Source organism: Protopterus annectens, chromosome 3.part1 (assembly GCF_019279795.1).
Source record: "Protopterus annectens isolate FY-2018-M chromosome 3.part1, PAN1.0, whole genome shotgun sequence".
Lineage (NCBI taxonomy): Eukaryota > Metazoa > Chordata > Ceratodontiformes > Protopteridae > Protopterus > Protopterus annectens.
This window is the reverse complement of record NC_056732.1, coordinates 156920751-156942231: the sequence shown is the minus strand read 5'-3', so window position 1 is coordinate 156942231 and position 21481 is coordinate 156920751.

The following is a 21481-nucleotide window of genomic DNA, read 5'->3' as shown; positions in this document are numbered from 1 at the left end:
TTTTTATTTAGACTGCATATTTTCCAAGCATAAACTCATGCAGTGAAAAATGACACCACAGATGACTAATGTTTGCGTATAAGCATCCCAAAATGAACAAGCATGACTGCTTGATTGTCAGTTGGCTGATTCATGCTACTCAAGTCAGAAGTGACAAACTTCATGACACCCATGCAGATGGGAAATGAAAGTTCGACTGCTGAATCCTTCACTAAGGCATTGTATGAGCACATCCACTCATGCATGAATCGTGCCATCCCCCATAGAACCAAGACACTCTCTTCCAAAAAAAGGAAGCCAATCTGGTGGTCCCTTGCCATAAACAAACTTTACAACAAAATGAAGAAACTGTTGCAGAAAAGAGGAAAATCCCAGGATGCACAAAACTCCCTTACCAGCCTCAGTAAGAAGCTGAGATCTCCATAAAATCCTCCAAAGCTAGTTACGAAAATAAAATTGCCAAAGATTCCAAAGACAACCACAAAGCTTTCTATAGCTATGTCAAGAATCTAAATGGCAATGCTCAGATCTGCTCTGAGCTACAACAGAATGGCATTAAATATACTGATCCCAAGGATATTGCCAATATCCTGGCAGATCGATTCAGTGCAAACTTCACCCCCTAAAGGGTCAATCTCAATACCGAAAGATTGCCAAATTCCGGGAATAATGGCCACACAGTTAAAAAAATGCACTCTCCAAAGCTAAGACTACAGCATCCATGGGACCAGATGGCATCCCAGGCTGTGTACTACATGAACTACAAAATGAACTGTCACCTCACCTAAGTGTCATGTTTAATCATAACCTCACCTCAGGCTTCATGTCCACTGAGTGGCGCACAGCTACAGTTATCCCACTCCACAAGGGGGGATTCACCTTGGATCCTGGGAACTACCGCCCATCAGTCTGACGAGCCTGATCTGCAAGGCCATGGAATGTAGTATCATGGAACTTATAAACAAAGACATTGGCAACCTTCAAACACTGGACCCCACGCAGTTTGGGTTCGTCAAGGGCCGATCCTGTCTTCTGAACCTGATTGACTTCATCAAATAAGTCTCCAGAGCAGTGGACAAGGGTAAGGTGGCCCATACAGCCTATCTGGACCTCTCCAAGGCCTTTCCCATGATCCCCCACTCTGGAATAATAGATAAACTTACTAAGCTGGGCATTAATCCCTATGTCACTCGATGGGTTGCCAACTGGCTTACTGACAGAACCCAGACTGCAAAAGTAGCCGACTCCAAATCCAGCTCCAGACAAGTGACAAGTGGAGTACCTCAGGGTTCTGCCCTGGGACCACTCTTGTTTGGCATCTACTTCTCTGAAGTACAGGCCAACACTAAGGGACTCTGGCTAACAAATTTTGCAGATGACTGCAAACTGGGAGCCATTATTGAATCCCCAAATGATATAGATATTCTACAAAAAGGCCTTACAGAAACAGATGCGTGGTGCCAGAGCCATGGGCTCAAGCTCAATGCCAAGAAATGTATAGTTATCCCCTTTGGGAAAAAACATGTACCCATGAATTACCACATAAGTGGCAGTACACTAAACACCAAAAGCGTGATAAGAGACTTAGGGACACAGGTGGACAGTGGTCTCACCTTCGATAACCAGATTGCCACAACAGTCAGGAAATCCTTCTATGTGGCACACCTCATCACTAAGGGCTTTTCATCCAGGAAAAAGGAGGTCATTGTCCCACTGTACTCATCCCTCATTAGACCCATTATAGAATACAATGCCTCATTTGGAAAGCCCACAGAAATACCTCACTAAAAGAATTGCAGGCTTAAAGCAGAAACCCTATACTGACTGTCTAAACAAACTCCACCTATACTCTGTCACATAATGTCTACTCAGAGGCAATCTCTGCTTAACATACAAGGCCATGTCAAACCAAGAACTGTTGGACATGCTACACTTAAAGAAATCCCAATCCCTCAGAGACACACGCTCCAGGGATCTAAACCTTGTCATCACAATGAACAAAACATGCTGGAGGGATAGGTTCCTGACCCAGAGACTCCCCAGACTCTGGAATAGAATGTCCATACATGTCAAGCAGAGTGGCTCTTTGGCCCTATTCAAAAGGAACCTTGATGATTTGATGGGAGATAGGAAATTCATCCCGGGGATCATGTCAGTCACCCTGCTAGACTTGGGTCCAGGGAAGTAAACACTGTGGGAAGAAATAGCAAGGGAATTGTTATGGCTAGGCTTGTATAGGCCCTAGGGCTGATAGCCTAGTTCCAACCTATGAAGCTATGAACCTATGAACCTATGATTCACAAGTGTGATTTTCATCAAAACCCAATAGTGTGACACAGGTACATGCCCACTCACACTAACACTAACACAATGTATATGAATGACAGGATAGATAAAGTATCTGAGCAGTATGTAATTACTTGTGAGCAGCACCTTACTGTTACTTCTACCTGTCAAGATACATGCCTTTTCAAATAAAAATGTGATGCGCAATAGCTTCTCAGTAACATCCCGATCTGGTAACCCTTACAAATTTCCATTTTCACACATCTCAAGTCAGACTCCTCCTGTGACACTTGTGGTCAAAAGTGTGTTATCTAGATTGTGAGAGTAGACAGCAAGGTATTCAACACAGCACTGACAGTATTTCATCAATGTGTGTGCATGTGGATGTTTGTACTGCTAGATAGGATGCCATTGACCCACACATCTGATATATACACTTCCAATCAAGACAAGCACTTAACTGGTAATCGAATCCCCCATCACTTTATCCCACTTTTAACACAGACATCTTCTCTGCAACACAGAGGTGAGGTCATGCTTTCAAACGTGCACTATCTCACTCTACAAAACAGACTTCTCATATGCCGCATCTTGTTGATACTGTGCTCTCTAGATTGTGTAAGTAGGTAAATTGGTGGTTCAAATCCAACAATGCTGAACTTTGTGTGTGTGTGGCTCTTGTGCCAGGTACATAAAGCTTTATAGAGTTCCTCTTATTTAAGCTAACACTTAAAGTTGCAAATGCTGTTTCGTCAAACGTGTTTATGCAAATTGGCAAAATGCCAAAAGCAAGGAACAGTGATTTTTTTTCCTAGTGAAAAAAAAAATCACTGGGCCGTTTTCGGGACTTTGTCATTTCTTCCACTATGGTGCGATCTCAGAGTTGATATATTTAAGTAGGGGGAATGTGGGGAGCACAGCTCCCAACATTGGGGGGTGTGGGGGATGAAGCCCCCCACTTTATTTTGTGTTTTTTTTTTTTTTTAATGGATCAGCGATTTTTTTTCCCAGGGAAAAAATCTCTGATCCAAGTGTTCGACATTTTGACTTTCGGACTGTTTGGGTCAATTACATAGCGCTCACAATTTCAAGTGTTCACTAATATAATATAGACTCACTTTATAAACAGATGTGCTGTTTCTACTTCAATTCAGGAAAAACTTGTAAACTGGGAGAGGAATCCCCCATCACTTTTATTCCCACATTTAACACAAAAATCTCCTCTGCATCACTTTGATGAGGTCATCCTTTCAAAAGTGCAATTTCTCATTATAGAAGTCAGACTTCTCCTGTGGTGCATGCAGTTGATACTATGTTTTCTAGAGTGTGTAATTAGATAGGTAGTTGCTTTGAATCTTGAATTGCTTAAATAGTATGACTGTGCATGTGTGCCTGTACTGTTATGCACAACTGGCTCTGCTAAAGCACCCATTATGTACACCTCCACTTAGGAGACATATTGACACTGATAGAGGGTTCCCCTATCAATTTATAACATCCCCAGGCAAAACACAGTTTTGCAACACATGCTTTCAAAACTGTACTATCTCAGAGCTGTCATACAATTTCCTGTGGTGCTGGATTTTCATACTATATTCTCTATACTGTGTAAATAGGTTGGTGGTTTGAATCTAGCAGTGAGTGACTACTGTGAGTGTGTGTTTCTGTGTTGTGTAGAAACTACAGGCACATACATAATTGTTAGCTGTACAGCATTACAGGGTTCTTCCACTATTTTGCTTCCCTTTTAGCCAACACATCAGCATATTAAACAATGATGATACCATCCATTCAAATGTGCACTCTCGCAGTTGTAAAACACTATATTGTGGCACTTGTGATTCATGCAATGCTCTCTAGCTTGTGATGTTAGGTTGGCAGTTCAAATCCAGGCATTATTCCTATGACTCAGCTGTGTGATTGTGACTGCATATGTAGGTAACAAAGTTGTCACTCCTCTCTGATGTGTATATGTATAAATGGAGATTTTCATTACATTACTTTCTGTCCATTTTTCACAAAGAAATGCTTTGTTTAACACTGATGATACAATTCATTTAAGTTTACCCTTTCTAATACTAGTAGTATTCCTTCTCCTATGGCATGAGGGAAGGAGACAATGATCTGTATGTAGCTTGTTACCTTAGTAAGCTATGAGTTCAAATCTGTGATTATTAACACATTGTACATGATTGTGATTCTACCATCACAGTGAAAAATTAATCATGCAATATGTGTGTTTGGGTATACCTAGCATCAAGGAATATTTTGTGACAAACAGAAAGACTGCACTGCTCTTTTAAACATAATAAAGGCTTCTGTATGCCTTGCAGCAATAAGATGATGTAATGCCTTCAAATACAGCAATATCTCACAGTTGTAGTAAGAGTTCAGTTGTGGTCCATTTAGTCTACACAATATCATGCAGCCTCTGTGGTTGCATAGGCAGGTGTTAAAATCTCACAGTGAGTGACTATCAGCACTATCTTGTCAGTATACTGTTATGCATGAATGGCATCTACCACATTTGTAATGTGCACAATTGCAATAGAAGAGGTCTCTCCATCCCTTTCACTTCCAAAAAAATGGTTTTCAACAGTGATATGATGTAATGACTTCACATATGTGGAGTCTCACAGCTCTGGTAAGACTTCCATTGTGGCAAGTGTGATTGCTACACATTTTATTAGTATGTAGACTTAGGATGCTGTTCAATTCCAATAAAGGACAACATGTGAGTGTGTGTGTGTGTGTGTGTGTGTGTGTGTGTGTGTGTGTGTGTGTGTGTGTGTGTGTGTGTGCGTGTGTGTGTGTGTGTGTGTGTGTGTGTGTGTGTGTGTGCGTGCGTGCGTGTGTGTGTGTGTGTGTGTGTGTGCATGTGTGTGCGTGTGTGTGTGTGTTTGTGAGTGTGTGTCTGCATGTGTGTGCATGTGTGCGCGTGTGTGTGTGTGTGTACGCATGTGTCTGTGTGTGTGTGTGCGTGCATGAGTGTATGTGTGTGTGTGTGTGTGTGTGTGTGTGTGTGTGTGTGTGTGTGTGTGTGTGTGTGTGCATGTGCGCATGTGTGTATACAAAACAATGTGGCTAGAACAGAGTTGCTTGGACAACCATCGTTGAAACTGGACTGTTCACACTGTGTGAATATTAACATAACTATCTCCTTTTCATCACTCTGACAAGTTTGTATTGGATAAATTAACATAATTTGCCTTCCTTACTTCACACCTTGATTTATGTTATTTTTGACAAGCTCCATTAATATCTCCTGTGGCAGACCCACTCAATACTTAGCTCTGTAGAGCACGTATTATGCTTGGCAGGAATTTGAATCTGTTAACATCTGTCTGACAGACAACTATGATAATCAGAAGTTGCTGAGGCAAAGAAAATAGTTATGGCATAGTACGTGCAACATATTTAAGGTCTCACACTCTTAGGGGATCCATACCCACTACATTCGGAGACTGATAGAATCTCTTTATGTTTGTTCTTCACAAGACAACCATTATGCCTGTTTTTGTGGTATCAATTCTTGATGTGTATCTCTATGAGACCTGCCCTGGCATGTGTTTGAGTATGGCAAGATGCAAATGTTGAGCATGTCAATGATCGCTCTCAGGCATAACTTATTTTACAAGTAATAATACTCTGTGTTGCATGCCTTCATACAAACAGTCATGTATTTCCGTGATTCTTTTGTTCACACTCTAGGGCGTTATAGGACATGGGGACTTATATATCATATTTTAATGTGTGGCATACCGCATAATCATCAGAAAGTATGAGTCAGACTGTGTTATAAGATTTTCCTGTGTGTTTTTGTTGATTACTTGATGTTATGGTAGACTTTTGTTGTAATTCTTTGTGAGCATGCCCAGTAAAATGATGTAGTAGATGAGCACTGTTTAGCAAAGAGACCTTTAACAAATGAATGTTATGAGATATCTGTTATCATTTGTTGTTCTTTGTTATACTTAATTGCATTAGCCTTTCTGGTATGTTGGCTTTGTCAATGTCTGTGCAATGGAGTTAGTGACCTACTGGTGAAGGATAACAACATATCAGGCCAGTGTACATTTGGTGTATGTGCAGTGTAAATGTACAACAGGTCATGTTAATGCTTCACCTAGGTGTGTTGTATGTTAGTGTACTGTCATGTAGTTCTTAATATTGTTCTTAACAAGGTTCACTTCAGGGCTATATATTAATTGCAATATACTGCATTCACATCTGTACTTTAATACACTTACTCAAGTCAGCATGTCTGGTGTGGCACTTACACCGGGAAAGACACACATTATACTATTGATTACAATAACACAATTACAACATAGTCAGAAATAATTGTGCCTTACATTTTCTACATTTGCCAATTAGCTGATATATTAAGGCATGATGGTCGCATAGACATTTATTTTGCCCATGCCTTGTGTGGGCTACCTAAACATTTGTAATATTAAAAAAATGCATCCTAGGCATATTGATATACATCATGACATTCAGAAACACAACCCATTTGTCAGGGGATGGACTATACTTGACTTGTACCTTGATTTATGTGCATTTTCACACATGCCATATTAGCATGACTCTTTTGCATGTACATATGTCACATCTGTTACAGTTAGACAAATGGTAATCTGTATATCAGGTCTTTATTCTGTTTATATCATGGTAAAAGAAACACCTCTGCCTATGTGTCATATACCTTTATATTTTGCAACATACACGCACAGCATGTTTGAACAGTCATTTACTTTCTACCATTCACAGCATGCATGATGCTTAAAAATGTTTACTTTCATCACTTAATACTGTTATCGGAATAAGTGCATTGGTGTCCATGATTCTTTTCAATATTTCCACATTGTCACAGGTGTGTACACTGCCATAGCAACTGTTAGTATTGTTTCCTATATACATGTTGGGCAATTCCTGCCTTACAATTCTTTAAGTTGTATATGTGTTCTGATATTCATCATGTGGATGTAATTTATTACCTTTGGTCGCCCCCACAGTATACATTCCAATGACAGATTACTTCAATACACCTGCCACACATATGTATGTGGGCATTCTCAATACAGTTATGTGAGTAACACAAATATTATTAATCATGCCACAGAACATATGTAATTGCAGCTGTACATTTAGGGTTTATGACTGTAATTATGCTAATACTTATGATTTATATTGATATACAACATATGCTTGGCTAATACATGTTTAAATGAGCAATAACCTTTATATGGTTACAAGTGACAATAAATGGCAAAGAAATGATGCTTTCTACAGTGCTTGAGACAACAGCTGTAGGCTTAGTTTATTTTTGTTTATACAAGATGAACTGCAGAATACAGCATAATGTTGACTACAGCCGACAACTTTCTGTATACACATCTGATATGTAATAACTGCAATATATGCAAATATCCACTAATGTATCTGCTGTCCTTGCTAACTGTTATCTTAGCTCAGCATTTTATAAACATTTATCACATTTTTTTTCAAATTCTTTGGCATTTCCATTTTCATATATGTACATGGGTAAATAAAGCGAACAGGATTACTTAATGATATCAATATAAATATCTCTGTCAAAAATGCACTTTGTACACTAATCACATTTATTATCTGATTACAGTTTCCTTGTTCAGTTTCTCTGCTTCCGGGATGGTCTAGCTGGGCCAGAAGTCCCCATTTTCAGTGGAGTCCCAGGGAGAAAAGCTCCACATATAAGACATTTCACATACAATACAGAATTTACAATAATAAAGACATTTATTACATATTATTGGCAGCTTATACAATTGGTAAAAAAAAAACAGTACATAAGTAATCATTCTCAAATCAAAGATATTATACAAGCAATACAGAGTATATACATGAGAACATTCCATATGAGTAGTTTTCAGCTAGCAAAATTTATATAGGACACTTCATGCAGTGGGTGCAAAGCAGATATAGGAAATAATTAGAGACTAGGTACTTGTTTAATAGCTGAGCAATAGGCTATATGAGTCTTGATGCAGGAATCAGCAAAGTTGGTTGATATTGTTGCAGATATAAGTGGTGGTATTATATTAAGGTAGGCTACGAGAGTACCTGAATGTCTCACCTGGTTCAATGGTAGGTCTATAAGGGTTAGGAAGAGAAGAAAGTAGACAGGATGGATCAGTGGTAGGACAATGAGGGTTAGTAGAAGAGGGAAGTGGATAGGATGGAGAGGTGGAGTAAGTAAAAAGACAGGTGGATGCGAAAGGAGGATACAAGAGTAGTAGAGTGGGGTGAGAATAGTTGTGATGGTTGAAGTTAGGTTATATGAGATGTGGTGTTAGCACATGTGCACAGCCAAGATGAGGAGAGATGCTGTTTCAGAGATGTCTTGAAGAGGGTTACTGAGCTGATGGATCTAAGTGTTGGGGGAGGGAGTTCCAAAGTTTTGCGATGGTAACGGAGTAAAGCATCTGGCCAGCTGAAAGTTTATGTTTTTCTATATTTACGAGCAGTTGGAGTGGCCTGTTAGGACGGTATAAAGTAAGTATAGAAGATAGAGCAGGGCACATGGATGGATTAAGAATGAGTTTGTGAGCTGTAGTTAGTTGGATAAAAGTGAGATAGTTGGGGAGTTCAAGCCATTTTAGGTTGCATAATGATAAGCAGTGGTGGGATGAGTAGGAGGCATTAGTTACAAACTTAGCAATTTTGTTGTGGCATGAGTTTAGTTTAGACTTTAGAGAGGACTGAATGTTGGTGAGGAGAGGGGCACCATATAAAAGAGAAGGTAATAGAAAAGAGGAGGCAAGGGAAAGTCATGCTGATGCACTGAGTAGATGATTGTGTCGGTAGAGAGTCCCAAGCTTTTGATGTGTCTTTCTGACAGTGGACTGGATATGCAGGTCAAATGTGAGGTTTTCATCTATGATGACACCTAGGAGTTTTGTGCTAGGTACAATGTCGATGGTGGTACCATTTAGGGATTGAATGACGAGGTTCTCTTTTTGTAGGGGTGTGGACTTTTTGGGGACAAAGATTACTAGTTTGGTTTTGTTGGGGTTCAGGGCAAGATGATTATTAGACATCCAAATTTTAGTGGAGGTGAGGACATTTTGGGTGAGTTGGTGTAGTTCTAAGGAGTTGTTTGCAGCACAGATGATAGTGGAATCATCTGCATACTGGATGACTGGGCCTCGAGAGAGTGTGATGTGGAAGTTATTGATAAATATGCTAAACAGAAGTGGGCCTAAAATGGAGCCTTGAGGAACACCAGTGGTGGTATTTAGGAAAAGGGAGTAAGAGTTCTGCCATTTAATTGATTGTTGCCTGTTAGTGAGGTAATTAATGAACCAGTTTAGAGTTTGAGGTGAGGTACCTATGTTAGAGAGTTTTGTTAGAAGGAATGAGTGGGATACAGTATTGAAAGCTTTAGAGAGATAAAAAAATAGCAAAGATATGATTTTACTACTGTCACAGGCTCAGTTGACAGTGTACATGAAGGATATGAGGGCAGTGGTGGTACTATGTCCTGGCCTAAATCAGTGTTGGGTGAGGGAGAGGATGTAGTCATGAGTCAGATGGTGAAGAAATTGTGAATGAATACATTTTTCCAGAATCTTAGAGATGGGTGATAGTATAGCAATGGGGCGGAAATTGTCTATGTTGGGGCCCCCCTTGTGCAGAGGGAGGATATAAGCTTTTTTATATACTAATCCCTATATCTGAGCACACCTTCCATGTTAACCTTCACCTGCCCTTGCCTTGCATTATGCTTTCCTTGCAGGATTGCTCACTGGGTTAGGCTGCAAGCAGCACCTTTTGTTTTTATAGTGTGCTCGAGTCTCTATGCACCTCTTCATGGCCACTAACACTTGTGCTGGCTATGAATAGGTGCTGCTGAACACGCAGGCCTGTTTAGTAGTTTGCATATTCAAGGAGCACTGCTGCTAATTGCTGAAACATACACAAATTTTATAGGCTTAGCGCGTTGTGTACATAATTGCTAATGAACCTCCAGGTGTATATTTATATACAACGTGCACTTTATTCAACAAGTTCTGTCATACGATGTTAACATTTAGAACATGTTGCAAAGTCACAAAATCTCTAACTTTAGTGCAAGAGAACAAAGCAATAATCCATTATCTCTAGAAAATAATTCCCACCTCCTGCCATCGGTGTACTGCATAGTGAAAACGTGTAAATGGAAGTGGGTATTGCTCTTGTATCATTGATCATTGCCTCCATTTACCTGTCCATTTCTCATCATGCCTAACACTGCCAATACCCTGCAACATTAAACTGCCAGTCTCTTCCTCAGGCTCCTGCTTCTTCATATTTAAGCTCAAGCATATATAGCTCAAAAAACTGAGCAACAACAAAGACTTTCATCCTCAGTAGAAAGAAAATCTTGAAAAGTATTAGATATACCATCCTGAACCTGAAGTCATTTATTTGGCATTCATGCATGACCACAAAGGGGTCTATATTATATTAGCGAAAATCCTATTAAGCAAATACAAAAACACCAACACGTATTGCACTAACCGCGAATATGCCGAACGTACTAAACTGCGAAATTCAAACAGTTGAATCCCAATAGTCGGCCAACTCCACCTCCCACTACATACTGCCTACCAAAACAAAATAAATAAACCACATACATACACTAACCAAAACCCTAATTCAAACCCTAAAGTAAAGCACCAAAACCCTACTTCTAACCCTACACTAAACCTTACATACATTACTATCTATGCACTTACCTTAACCTGCACCCTAACCCTAAGGTCCGTAACTATCGCACACTTACCCTACACAGATATACCAAAACAAAATAAATAATCCACACACATACATTTAACAAAACCCTAATTCTAACCCTACACTAAACCTTACATACATTACTATCTATGCACTTACCTTAACCCGCACCCTAACCCTAAGGTCCGTAACTATCGCACACTTACCTTATGGAGCTATACCGCAGACGGGCCAACCATGACACTTCGACATTTCAGATTTCGCGGTTTTGGACATTCAGCGTTTCTGTGGTTCGCGCAATACGTGTCGCTCTTTTCGTATTCACGTAAAAGGACTTTCGAGCATCTAAATGGAGCCCACCACAAAGAATTGGGCATGTTTCTTATACGTCTGTACTGAAAAAAATATTCTAAAAAATATTAATTTTTTTCTCTTATTTTACAAACTTCGCCTGTCTTTGGTAACTGAGAGAAAATTCATTGTTTTACATGCAAACCAAAATATGCTGAGGTTGCCTTGTTGTCAGTACTGGCCTTGGCCAGTGGACTTAATGTGTTTTTTGGTTCCATACAGATCATGTGCAAGCCAGTCCAGGCCACTACCCTGACCTTCCTAAGCACAATACAGTCTTGCCCTTCTTTTTTCTTGTCACTGCCTTGTAATCTTACTCAGAGAGTTTAAAACTTCCAAGTTCTGCAGATGAACGTACATCATGACAAATGCTTCTTAACCAATGCCATGCAGTATGTGAGGGAAAAACCCAGAGTTTCATGTTATAACTATAGCATAAACAAGCATATTGTTTTCATAGCTGTATATTGATACTCAGACTTGCAAATATGATTTGACTGGAATGTGGATAAAAACCTCTTAAACAATTTCTCATCATTATGCAGTTGTTTATATCTCAGGTTCTGGTCCCTCTAGAGTTGTTCCTAGAGACAACCAGTTATTTATAGCAGAAATAAAGCACGGCTTATGTTGCTCTGATATTTTCACATTTAAAATCAGTTATTTGCATACACTGATGTCAGCCTGTCTGTTTCTCAAAAGCCTTTGTTCCCACAGAATAAGACAGTCACTGTCAGGCCAGCAGCAATAAATGGAAAACAATTAAAGATCCCTTCTCATAAAAGTAATCCTTTAATTCATGTTTTTTTTTTTTTTAATTTTTTTGTTGTTACGGAATTCCTTAAGGCAAATTCTTCTTGCAGTTAAGAAAGTTAATAAGCAGATATGTTGCATGCCGCTTATCTTCTGTTGCAAGGAATATTTCCATAGGGAGAATAACTGATTCTTATTGGGCAATCTGAAAAGTCAAATAACAATGCTGTCATTTTTTTGTGCAATAAAACTGGCAAAACCAATTTACTGGCTCCAGTACACTAATATGTCTGATCTTCGTGCTCTGACTGCTACATTAAAGCAATCACTCAATGCTCCCTGTAAAGTTAAGTTTCATAAATATTTTTCTGCCTAGCTCTTTCATCTTCTGCCTAGCTTTTCGAGCACAAGAAAGATAATGCTGACTGAAGATATACTTCTTTACCACATGCATACTGCCAATACTTTGGGAAATTAAATAACCTTTTCTTTCATATTAGGCCATCTTGCTTATCTGGGCATAGTCAAGCAAGGAGGCAGCATCCTTTTGCTAGAAGGGATGATCCTCTTTTGTATACATTTTTTTGTTTGCAGTTTTCTGATGTGAAAATCTTTGCTTTATGAGGATAAGATGACTTTCTGGGATGTTGCAATGCACTGAATATCTTTCAACATTCCGAGAGGTGCACAGTTTAGTACAGTATGTTTTTGTTAGTTCTAAGAACGTTTGGTTAAGCAGCAAACATTTTGCTCATTTCATCTTATTCATCTTTGACAGTTTTCATTAAAAATATTCATAAGCCTCTGCAGTGTGTCACAGTCAGCTGTCACATAAATAAGTCTGACGCCACAGGCAGAGAAATGCAAGTTCAATGCAAAAAAAAAAAAAAACATTATGGGCAGCATTGATTCATGAGAAGCAGCAGTTAAAACAGATTGCCTTTGAAACAATAACTTATATTATTTATTGTCAAAAATATATGTATAATGAATTTCTGATAAATTCTATTCAAGTTGCTCAAGGTTCAATGGCCACATCTTTTATCATATGGTGTTCGTGTTTAAATGTAAATATTGATGCATTACTTTTGCAACACAGAGAAAAGAGAAGAGTTAAATGATCTGGTGGACAGAGGTTTGTTTTATAGTACCCGATTCTTTGCTTTCCATCGATCAGTGCTCATTGCAATAACATGCATGACTTGGAACAACAAATTTCTTTCAATAAGATGCTTAAAATAATTGATATTTGAGCAGAGCAACTCATTTTAATATACTCAAAGTTACAAACTGTGAGAGAAAAAAGGCATAAAATGCTAGAAAGCCTTTAGTTATACAGTGGTGATACTAATAAGGGAAATAGTTAAAGGGTTTGGCATGTTTGGAAGTCAATATCTGCATGCTTGTGTGTGCATGTATACATGTGTGCATATGTATGTGTGTGTGAGTGTGTGTGTGTGTGTGCGTGTGTGTGTGTGTGTGTGTGTGTGTGTGTGTGTGTGTGTGTGTGTGTGTGTATGTATACATGTGTGTATATGTACATACACTGTGTACTTTAGTGTGTGTGTGTGTGTGTGTGTGTGTGTGTGTGTGTGTGTGTGTGTGTGTGTGTGTGTGTGTGCGTGTGTGCACGTGTGAGTGTTTGTTCTTGCATGAATTTTGTATGCAGATATATACGTGTGCATATGTATCTGTATAAGTACTAGTATATACGTGTGTGTGTGTGTGTGTGTGTGTGTGTGTGTGTGTGTGTGTGTGTGTGTGTGTGTGTGTGTTTGTAAATCTAAACAAGATGCAGCTAAAGCTGCTTAAATAATTAATTGCACATGCATATTCATGTTTCCTTGCTAAAATATTCTTAGATAAAACTTACACTGGTAGGTTGCAAATATATGGAGGTTCTGAAAAAGGTAGACAAATATTTGTGACATTTGAAACAGCTGTTTCACTCTGGTCAGTCCTGTCTGCTTTTCTCTGCATAACTCACTCCCTCACTCCTTGCAATGAGGTATTCTATGGCCATACCACCTGTTCTGTAAAGGAACACTGCTTTCTGTAGTGTTAAAACCTGAATACTTCCATTTGCCACAGGGAACTTGATATTCTTTTCTAGTGTTTTTTGTCAACGTGCATCTCTTTTTCCAATATGATGACTGATCAACCGCTCCATGTTGTTACGCATATGTCTTATTTACTTATTTAGCATTTGTTATCTGAGTAACAGAGCTGGTACAGGCTCCTTTTCGGGCACAAGTTGAGGCAAACATTTATACATGGACTGTAGTGTTTAATGAATGCCGAATTTGAAACAAACAAATGGTTATTGACATAACAGATATAAACACATTGTAATGCTCATGCACAGTCAGTATAGTTCAAGTGGAATTACATACTATAAGGTTAGATAAATATTTACATAATTATGAGAAACTGAATTTGTTTGGGTGATACTGACATTTATTTTTATAAGTATTAAAGAAGCTGGATAATGTTTCTTTGATTTCCTCACAGTTTCAACCAAGGGCCCAAATATTATTCATTGAGTACACTATTAAATAAAAATGAATATAAAAGACATTAGAACAGACAATGTTTACTATCTATCTATCTATAAACAAATTTTAATAGACATAATCAATAGAGTTCACACAGAAAAATGCATAATATAAGGCTATAGAAAATGTACTTAATTTTTAGAAATTTACTTTAATGCTTGGTTGATTTAGGTGTTTGTTTTAATCATTAAGGAGGCTGTATGGGCTTCTTGGATAAAGTTCAACTTGTTCTAGTCACTTAAGTATTTCAGCAGTTTCAAGCAAAGCCAGATCATAGTCAAATAAGGCCCTAGGTAGGCACCTGCCCCCACAGCCATTCGATGTTCCATTGCTTGTCTTTCACTTCTCATTTACCATAAACACCATCCAAGCCTATCGGTTAGCATACTGTTATCTTGACTTCTATAATAATTACTAATATTTGAATTTCAATTAAAAAATTTATTTTAAATTTTATAGCACAAACACTAATAGCCATTTGCTAAACACAACAATACAGTATCACAGTGAACGCAGGCTTAACACGAGGAACAGTAAACTTCTCTGCCTTTGCAACTCACATTCATTAAAAATGCATCTGGCTAGTGGCAGATAATGTACCTTTGGGCTGTTTTCAAACCATGGGCCCGCTGAATGTATTTTAGTACTATGGATAAATGCATATGTTCTTTGATTCACCTTCCTGACTGTATTAAATTATATTCCTTGTTTAATACAGTGACACTTGTTAGACTGGGTTTTAAATTTGTAGTTTTGAAATTTTTTTTCCAGTAAGCAGTGAAACAAAATGTATGAGCCAATAATGACAAAACTACATATTTCAGAACATTTCAACCATAAGAGGCAACTCAAACTGATGTCATTATAAATGCACAATCTCTGCAGAAGTAAAAATCATCTGAATAATTCCACATTAAAGAGAACTAAAATTTAAACAGGGGTTACTGGTCGGAAACAACTTTGCATTTCAGTGCCTCATCTACACATGTAGTGATTGCTGCCCTTGAAGAATAAATTGCCTATGGTATATTAAAATAAATGGAGTACTGGTGATATGCAATATGGAATACCTGGCAAACTGACAACAGGCTCTTAGTTACTAGATATCTCATCCAAAGGATGACACTCTAGGGATTGCAGCACCCCCTACTCCTTATGCTGCACTGTAATGTAAACAATTGATCTACCTGGTGTGGGACTAGAACATACAGCCTTCTGCATCAGAAGTATACCTGTTGTACCACTGGCATTGACGATGAACAACACAACTCTGAAATTCTATGACTAACATTTACAGACTGTAATCCTCAGATCTTTACAATTAATAAACAAATAAATAGATAAATAAAACTAAAAAAGAGCTGGGAGTTGGTATGGAGGTCTAAGGTACTTGCCTAGTGATAATTAAGGTTCAGGGCTTGACTCTCAGCAAAATCACTTAAGTAGACAATGTCCCAAAATTGGGACATTTTATGGACAAACACACACACACACACACACACACACACACACACACACACACACACACACACACACACACACACACACACACACACAGAATCATTTGTTGCTTGGAACTGTTTCTTCTCGGATGGATATGTTGCTTGGAACTGTTTTTTCTTCTAGATGAACTTTAGTGGCAGCATTAGAAATGAACTGTGTTTCAACATGCTGTCATCTAATATTGATCTCCTACTCAAAAATTTCCACACAGATTTCCAGACATTGTATGAGGAACCTCTACTGTCATAATGAAAGTATTTCTGGAGCTGCCCTCTATCCAGTCAACAACAATGACTTGCAAAGGTTCCTGGGGCTTGTTTACTGAAGGAAGCAAAGTGGGCCACTGACCTGGAGATTTTTTTCATTTTTTTTTTACTTAGATAGCAAAGTGTAACTTTTTTATAGCAAAGTGGGCCCCACCCCAGCCAACGTGGACTCTAGGCAGCTGCCTATGTTGCATAGTGCTGGCTCCAGCTCTGATATCAAGTCCTTTATGTTGATTGCCATTTTTGTTAGTCACATGAACATGACTTCAGTTAATTTAATATTTTGTCTTAAACACTGACATTTATTTCAGATAAATCCATAGGCCCTTTATGTGCAGCTGAAACAACATTGAAGTCAGCAGCTCCTAGTGATCAGTGCAACATCCTTTGAATATCCCCCTTTGTTTTTCATTAGCACTCATATAGTTTATAGCAGAAAGTGAAATTATATCAGTATATGGAAAATGTGAAATATGATACAGTTTAACACAGTCTTTGGAGGCAGTAATGTGGAGTTAAAATACACCAAAGACATAGAAGTAATACACCAAGCCTCATGATGCTTCCACTATGAGTGGATGAAAGCGAATGCACAGAGGATCAACCCCCCCAAACTGTATTTGCTGCACACATCTTGCTGGCAAATATTTACCTGATACGGGGGGATATATACCAACTCTGTGGTCACACTTTCTCAAAAAGGGAGAAATTCCCCCAAAAGGGAATAACTTCTGGCACAATTTGCTGTTCCCCCAAAAGGGAATAACTTTTGGCTCAGTTTGCTGACTGTGATTTTGTATTGAGGACCTCCAATTGTCAGTGAGGTGAAGCTCAAGAAGTCAAAGTTCGAGAGTTCAAGCTTCATCCACCAGTAGAATAAACCTTTATGCAGGAAGAAAATGGTCTGTGAGCAGTAACAGTTGTTTTACAAAGAAAGATTGATTCTGTTTATATTTGAAATCCATCAAAACTTAATGGATTGTATTGAACCTAAACTACTGTTATATTTTTCTTTTTGTCAGAGTTTTTTATTTGAACTTAGAAATCTTTTCTAATCACCATGGAATATATTGAATCATAGAAGTTGCTGAAATTTTCTTATTTTTTTGTCAGAGGCTATTATTTGCACTTAGGAAATTTCTAATTTGTAGAAAAATGTAAAGCAATGATTTCTGGATTACATACTCAGTTTATTTTATTTATTTATTTATTGGCATTTGTTTAACAGGAAAGTCCACTGGACCAGGGAAGCCCATTTTCAGTGGAGGCCCAGGAAGAAAATCTTCATAAAATGATAAAAACAAATGCACAAAAAATATTTACAGAAATTACAAAACAGTTAAAAGAGAGAAAACAAGAACACAAAAATTATTTGCAAATATTACATCAAGAAGTTACAAAATTTCATAGAATGCTCATTAAAAATTTATCTAGACTGAACTAGACCTGCTACAAACTTTCTGACATGAAGGATGACCATCATCATGGTCACAAATACAATAATAGGAAGATATAAAGTAGAACAAAAATGTTAGGATGAGACAGTAGTATGCAACAAGCGAGGTATAGAGAAATAAGGCCAAAAATTAAATGGCCAGGGTGAGAATGTGAATGAACTAGTAGAAGTTGGTTTGAAGGCAGAAGCAGTCACTAAATAAAATAATAGGGGAGAGAGGTAAGGGAGAAAGAATAAGGAGAGAAAAGAGAGAGGTTAAAGAGGGAAAAGACTGAAAGTAAAGGGTGTAGGGAGGAGAGATGAATAAAAAAGAAAGAGAGAGGGAGGATGGGAGGATGGGAGAAGGGTAGTAGAGCTAAGAGGAGATGTAGGTAGGGGTAAAGAAAGTAAACGTTCCACTGATAAAAGAGAAGGAATATTAGAGAAAGGTGAGGGCAGACAAATTTAGGGGTATATTGAGTAATTTAAGTAATGCTTGAGAGAGAAGAGGAACAATTAAAAATGATTGTGTAGCACAGTTTTAAAAATAGAAGGGCTTTCCTGTAAGTGGATAAAAGGAGGTAGAGTGTTCTCGGGTTTAGCTATGCTCCAAGCGGATAATAATTGATCTGATGGTAGCTTGGGTTTATGGATTTGAAGAAGATACTGATGTTCAGAATGAAGAGACCTAATAGGATTATAGAGGGAGAATAAAGAACTAAGTGCAGGGCAGTTTTGGGGCTTATGTATTCATTTATCCATAGTTATAAGTTGAAGTAAGAGTAGGTGATGGGGGAATTCCAGCCACTGAAATTGTTTTAGTGCAGTGCAGTGATGAGCAGAATGACAACTTTTAGTGGCAAATTTAACAATCTTGTTATAACATGTTTCTAATTTAGTTTTCAATGAGGACTGCAGGTTGTCTAATAAAGGTGCCCCATAAGTTAGAGAGGGAAGAAGGTAAGATAGTGCTATATTTTTTTGGAGGGGAGGGAGAGGAACTTGTTTTGTCTATAAAGAAGCCCAAGTTTTTTGTAGGTTTTGCTTATATTATTTTGACCGTGAAAATCGAATTTAAGGTTCTCATCAATTATTACCCCTAACAGTTTAGAAGAGGTGACTAACTCAATTTTTGTGGAGTTAAGGGAGAGTATTTCAACGTTGGTTTTATGGTTTATTAATGGAGGTAGTTTTCTTGGGAATAATATTATAAGTTTGGTCTTTTGTGGTTTTAAAGAAAGGTGATTTTTACGTAGCCAGGTTTCCACAGTAGTGAATGTAGCTTGTTTATGTTGCTTTAAAATACTTGAGTTGTGAGCAGAGCAGACTATAGTGGAGTCGTCTGCTTACTGGACTAGGGATAACTTGGCAACTATTGATGAAGATATTGAACTTGACTTGACTTTCTTTCTGAGGCGTCTGCCATCTACAGTAAGTAATTTGAAATAACAGCAATAGCTGCAGTTAAACTCTCCTCTGTCGTCAGTCTACATGTTTGAAGCATTTTCCTTTCTTTTCTTTTCCCAGTGTATCTACAATACTGCTTTATATGTATAATCATTTTATTAAAGTAAAAAGTTATTTCATTTGTTTGCAAAAACTTGTGTTTATAATTTTATTTTATAAATAGAAAGTATCCTCAAAGTACTGATGTGACTGTTGGAATCTGTCTTTTTTTGAAGGGAGACTGTTTATGCCTTGGCTATTGTAATTTAGTTTTGGCTAGCTCATTGGAAGACTGGTCCTTAAATGATAGCCTAGTATCACAATAGTAATCTTTTTGGTGGTAACATGCTATGAATACAGGGAGGGGGGTACTATCACTGTATCAGTAGCCTATCTTGAGAAACATTGTGAGATTGTGTGTATGAACGACAACAGTTTGGTTAAGTCTCTGTTTCTACTGGTAAACTTGCACTAGAAGGCAATGGCCTCAGAGTGAGATACATGACATTTTGGGGAGGCAGTAATTATAAACCTGTTTTATATATGACAATGTAGTGCTTATTTGTGTGTGCCTGAGGTTGGTCATAACCCAAGGCAGCAATGTACTTTTTCTATAAACTCTTAAGCCCTGTCAGCATGTATATTTTGTGGTAGTTATGCAGAGTTAGGCTCTGTAACTCCATACATCTCACATTATTTGGTAAGAGTAGTAGGATTCAAATCCAATCCATCCTTCACTTAAATTGCTATAAATGGTGTGGAGTTTAAATCTCATACCTCTTGACATGCCCCATAATCTTTAGTCCACTTCATTAACCATTTTACTATCCTGCTACACAACCCATTTCCCCATTTGGTTTGTGAGCTTATAATGAGGAAATGTGTCAAAGGTTTTATTCGCCTTTAGATATGTCTATCAGTGTCTCTTCTACACTTCAACAGTGACTCATTTGTAATGCTGTATAACATTAAACAAAAAAAGACCTCTCCTCCATGAAGGTAAGTTACTACCCATATGTTAGGCCATTTCCACTAAGGAAATGAATTATCTTTTCCATGTGTTAGCCTGCAATGTAAGTGGTGTTGATGGGCCTGTGTTACCTGAATACTTCCCGTATGCCAACATCTAGTAACCCCATTGTTGCCTCCCTGTAGTCATATAGTACTAGCCCAGTCTAAGGGAAAAGGCTATACAGACCAATAGTTTATCTTATTAATAACTTGATATGCATATCATTACATTATTTGTCCTTCCCTATCTGGAGCCATCTAAACTATTTCTTTACCTCCTCTACATACTTGTTTTTCCTTCATTCACCCAAACTTGTGAACCTCTGCACTGAATACCATTCACCAAGTCAGAAAAACAAAAAGTCATTCCTCACTTCATTTTAATTACACCTTGAAATTCTCTCCAGTCCCCAAAACACACACATCCTAAATTAAACTTCACTCAGTGTTATTTATTCCGCACTGTTCTCTGTATCTGAGGAATACCTTGGGTCAGTTTTTCAACTGTCCAGTACAGAGCCTTTTCCATGGTTGCTTTGACCTACTTCTTGTCTAGCATGCAATTCGTGACCTTCTGAACATTCACCTTTTCCTTTATGACATCCTAACATTTTTCCTATACCAGGCTTTTATGCCCAAAGATGCTGAAAACATCGCTGTGAGAAGGGGTGCAGAAGAAATAAATGGCACTTTTATTAATGGGTGACCATCTGTAACCTCATTCTTGTGTGTGCAACTACAAAGGGAACATTCAAAATGTGCAGTGGAATTCATTTTAAATGTGATCTCAGCAATGGTTCCTACAAATGTACAAGTATTTCATACAAAAGTGTTGCATATGCTAATTACTAAGGGCAATTAACATATACTTGAATGATGTACCAGAGTGTCACCTGGCTGTTTAAAAAGCTTTATTTTAATGTTTACTTTACAGTAGCATGCATGCATGAAAAAAAAAACTGGCTACTAAGATATCTGTTTGAGGATATAATGGAACTGATTAGGCAAGAATTTTGAAACATCTTCCCTGGAAATGTCTGAATTTCTGAGCATTATGTTAGGAACTGCCCCTAAAAAACATTACAATCAAATAAAAAATATATATATATGTTATC